The 5244-nt window shown below is 45.4% G+C and overlaps 1 protein-coding gene across 1 annotated transcript in view; it reads left to right on the forward strand.

Moving 5' to 3' along the window:
- Nucleotides 1–5244, forward strand: part of STON2 (stonin 2) — a 10530-nt gene that overhangs the window by 2554 nt on the left and 2732 nt on the right. The gene's annotated exons all lie outside the window — the stretch shown is intronic.

Raw genomic sequence — 5244 nt, forward strand, 5'->3', positions numbered from 1 at the left:
AATTCAGTGTTTTACCAGACTGGGCACTTTCTAAGGACCTATGTTTTTCCTAAGTTTGAGCTATAGTATCAGCAAAACAGTGATCCAAGTCTTCCAGTCTCTTGGATCACATTTTGGCACAGGGACACTAGCTTACACCATAGGTTACAAATTTGGAGGGATATCACTGAGAAAAGAGAAGGCTTTGTGTTTTCTGTAGTGCAGGGTGTTAGAAGAGAGAGCTTGGGAACTTAAGAGAAATATTGCAATGAAAAATTGGGCTGTTTATGAGCAATAACAAGCTTGTGAGGAAAATCTCACTATGCCATCTGCATGGGCTCTGGGAACGGGATGCTGTGAAACTGGGCCTTCTGTAGCATCTTCTCTCCAAAGATAGCTATATATATATACACTGTATAGACATTACAGCTGGGGAAATGGAAATCCCCACACTTTTACACAATCAGAATATGCCAGTAGCACACAAGAAAAAGAGGCAGAACTCACAGAATCATAGAATGTTTTGGGTTTGTCGCGGTTTGGGGTCAGGGTAGTTCCTAGAATTGTAATAGACCTTTTTTTTTTTTTCTTTATTTCTGAAAGGGAAAGGGAATAAGAGAGAGAGAGAGACTTGTTGATTAGAAAAGAACAGAAAACAGTTTTAATATTACCACTAGTAATAATAGTAATAATGATAATAAATTAGGCTATGTACAAATATATACAAATATACAAAGTTGGTCCCGAATTCAGTTTCCCCCAATGGCAATACATCACCGTCACCCCTGGCTGGGGAGAAGCCCCCAGGGAGAGGATCCCAGGCTGGATTCAGTCATAGACAGGGATTGGGCACAGGAGCTGGATTCTGGAACTTAGTTCAGGAACACAGGAGTTGAGATTAAAGGTAGGATGGATGAAGTTCTCCTTGGATGCCGTCCACTGCAGTAGAAGTAGTTAGTAGTTCAGTAGTAGTAGATGGAAGAAGAGAAGAATCGACAGGGTGGTGGAAGGGTTGTTTCTTTTGATTTTTCAGTTTTTACTGGCTATGCCAGCTGTGGGATGGAACACCCCATTGGTGAATCTTGGGGGCAGTTATTCTGTCCACTGCTCCCTGCAGGTGCGGGGTGCTCTCTGCCCCCTCCGTGTGGGATCCAAGCTTAGCAGTGGCCTTGGTCTGCACACCAATCCCTGGGAGTAACTCTAAACATGAAGTGTCATCACTGCTACAGCCAGATAGTTTATGAAAACGCTGTTAACTTAAATAGAATAGTTAATTAGAAGAACTTTAGCTAGAAAGTAAAATCACACAGCAGAACCAGCTCTATTTACCCCACACCAGGACAGGGTTGAAAGGGTCTGCTGCCTCCTGTGAGGTGATGCTCCCTTACCCATCGCTGTTCTGAGGGAGATGTTGATCTATGTCTCTTGTTTCCTTGATCTCATCTCTCCCAGTATAAGGCTTTATGATATACACCCGGTGTCAGGAGGAGATGCATCACAGGCTTGGCGCTGCTGTTGGAGCCCTGCCACAGAGCATCTATCCATCAGCGTCACCACGCAGGACAAAGGGCAGTTAGTATTTGTTTACATCCTGAGAGGAAGAGAGTGTCCTCACCCTTCCGGTCAGGTCAGATGTGATGTCAGGGAAAGGAAGGGCCTTGCAAGCACTGTCTTGGCCAGGACACAGGTGTAAGAGGGAGGGAATCCCGAAGTGATGACAGGGCAGGCCAAGTGTAGTTTAAACCTGACCTTGCCTCTCAAGGGACTGTTTACACTTCTTGACAGTATTCATCCCATGGTTTTCCTTACTCAAAGTATATGGCAAACAAAGAGGGATATAAATGGTACTCCAAGGCATTCCCACTCCTTCTTAAATTTTTCTGATGGACCACATACACTTCTGACCACGTCATACTGGTGTTTGGTTTACTCCCAACCTTCTGCAGGCTTGGCTGTATCCAGCCGCACTCACAAGCTGGGTAGTCACTCACCGACGCCTATTTCCAGAAGTCCCTATAAATGATGCAGTTCTTAAGCACTACATACAAAAATATTCCCTTGACTTGCTCTTCGTGCTCTTTTACTATGGCACCTGCAGCTCACCCCTAAGAGTGCTGTGGGTCCTCTGTAAAGTCTCATCTCCTAATGAACTGCTTTGATGCCTGGGATTCCAGAGCAGGACAGAGATAGTGGTGTTGCACTGCAGCTGGCAGGGTATACTGCAGGTGGCCACAGTCTCCAGCTCCACCCTGCTTCCAGAGGCCACACAGCCTGTCCGCAAGACCTGGGGCATATGCACTGAATGACTCCCTCCAGCACATGTGCCTGTCTGACAGACCCACATGCCTAGCAAAGGAGCGCATAGGTAGACACACACTGTGGCACCCTTTGTTCATCCATGCTGTGTGCTTTGACAGGTCAGTCCTCAGCAGTCATGATCCCAGGAACTCCAGAGGTCTCCAGGTAACCACTTGGACCTCTTCTGCCTCACTCCATTCCCTGAATGCAGACGGGTGCAGGCTCTGTGTAGGTGTGAGGTGTATGACATCCCCAGCCTTGCCTGTGGTCTGCCCTGGTGGCCAGGACCACAGCCCCCCAGGGGAGGAGAGCCTGTTCCTGCTGATCTGACTGTAGCATCCCAGCACCCAAATCGGTAATAATTATATCAGCAGCTTCACTGTCTTACCTAAGTGTTTTCTCTTTGTGCTTTTGTCATGGTTACAGGGGCTGGGACCCGATTATCCTTATGTGGGTAGAACCAAAAACTGTGTATTCTATACCCTCTATTTCACGTGTCATGGGCTGTTAACAAAATCATGGGTAGCAGCTGCCCAGGACAGACCTCACACCCCAGGCTATAACAGAAAAGGAACGAGGTCAGGGAGATGTTAACACCTCCCCACCCAGCAGGAGGAGTCCTCCCTGTTAATGGGCCCCTCCATGCCTTGTCCCATGACTCATACAGAGCTCCCCCCAGGAGCTATTTCTGTTTAATGGACCATCAAGGACCCACTTCATGACTCACAGAATGATATCAACCCATTGGGAGATGCTCTGCCCAGGGGGAGGAGCCAAGTGCTCCCCCCTGGATATAAACTGGGGTTCAGGACAGCACAGGGGCCCTTACCCACTGGATTTCCAGAAGACAAGAGCTACCAGATCTTTTCTACGAGACCACTGCTTCATCTGGACTGCTACCACCACCCTAACTACAGAGTGTCAGGTTGTATTCTGCCTCTGTCTGTGGTTTTCCTTTGTATTATTGCATTTACTTTATTTTTTCATATTAAATTGTATTTCTGACTTGGAGTCTCTCACTGGTTTGCTTTCAAACCATTACACTTTTTAGTGGGGTGGAGCCCTTTGCACTAACGACAGGGGGTTGTTATCAATGCTACCTGTATTACTTTGTAGCCAAAGCATCTGCTTATGACTGGACATTAAAAAGCATCTGACAAACGCATTTCTGAATTCCTTTCCAAAATATCTTGTTCAACTTTATTACCTTTCTCATAGTCACAATAAATACGATTAAAGCAGTTGATAAAGAAAGCCTATTTACAGTCTCTGCAGAGCTTCGCTTGTAGGTGACTGGGCTGCACATGTTTGGGTTTTTTAATCCAGAAGCAAAGTTAGGAAAACATCCACCCGGTCTTTGATCATGGGAAAACACTTTCCCAGCGAAGCAGGGATGTAGATTGGATCTGGATATTTGAACTCTGCTCTAGGTGGGCTGAGGATCCCAGGCACACTGCCTGGTGTACTTTCTGAAGTAAATTAAATCCTTTAATGTGAATATGTTGGGACATCAGAGTTATTTGGAACAGATTCCCTCCAATCACAGTAACCCGTGCATATATATGAATTATATTATCAGATCCTTGATGTCAGAATAAAATGTTAGTAGCTCAAGGAAGCAAGGGAAGCAAAACAAAAGCAGCATGTTGATTTCCTCCTGTTTTTACTAAAAAATGTACCTGTCTGAAAGAGAAGGATCTCTGAATGAACCTGTTGAACAAGCAGAAAGTCTGTAGAAGTTGTGCCTTGTGTGCCTCACACTTGGAACACTGATGTATTCAAAAGGGTTTGTAATGATAGGACAAGGAGTAATGGCTTTAAACTAGGAAAGGATGGATTTAGACTCGATATTGGGTAAAAATTCTTTAATATAAGAGTAATAGATCATTGGAATGGACTGCCCAGAGAGGAAGTGGAGGCCCCAACCCTGGAGTCATTCAAGGTCAGACTTGATAGGGCCCTGGGCAACCTGACCTAGGTAGAGATGTCCCTGCTTGTGTAGGGGGATTGGACCAGAAGACCTCTAGAGGGTCCCTCCCAGCCTAAAACATCCAATGATACTATATGCATGTTATCTTTGCTACAGAGCTGGTGGAGGAGTTGCTTTCTTAATCAGTTCACCTGATGGCCTTCCATGCTGAGCTGGTTTAAATTAATAATTACCATATTTTTTGAGTGTTGTTCATGGTCATTTTCTCTTAGTGTATACTCATACTAGAAGAAATTAAATTATTGAAAAATTGCTTTGTTAATTGCATTGCATTTTTTTCTTTTTTTTTTCCCTTTATTGCCCCACCTCCCCTTTTTTTTATTTTTGAGTCTTTGAATATCCATGAACATTCAGTTATGTTAAGAGTGGTTGTTGGTTCTGTGTGGCCAGCTGAAATTATGAAGAGTTTAAAAGCTCAGATCTCCAAAGAAGCAGTCATGCAGTGTGCTCAAGCCTGGTTAAACACTTACCAGTGTTACCTTCACGTGTGTCCATCCCAAAAGCAACTGAGCACGTGCCAGCTCAGGAGTGTAGAGGCACAAGCTGCTTGCCAGTATCGAGTGCTGAACACTGAGTTTTTTAGCCAGGAATGGCTCATTTTTGGGCATCCTCCTAATGCAATGCCAGAGAGCAGTGATTCCCAGGTATGTGCAGCAAGTGTCCCATGGCAGAAGCTGAAAGAGTGCAGCCATCACAGATGTGCCCACCACAGCCAAGCTCAAGAACTGGCCAGGAGCAAAAACCCCACAGTCATGGAGGGTACAACTATCTCCTTGAGAGCACATGGGGCTGCTGCTAGCCCATGGTGGGTCAGTTCATCTTGGCAGTCTGCTGTACACTACTGCTTTTTATCCAGAAGAGTGGTCCAGGTGTGGAAAGCTGAGAAGCTCTGTCAGAGATATCCCAGCTCATTCTAAACCTGGGGCAACCAAGTCATCACTCTGCTTGGGATAACTAATCCTGCTGACAAGCAAGTG

Source organism: Merops nubicus, unplaced genomic scaffold (genome assembly GCF_000691845.1).
Source record: "Merops nubicus isolate BGI_N331 unplaced genomic scaffold, ASM69184v1 scaffold23870, whole genome shotgun sequence".
Classification (NCBI taxonomy): domain Eukaryota; kingdom Metazoa; phylum Chordata; class Aves; order Coraciiformes; family Meropidae; genus Merops; species Merops nubicus.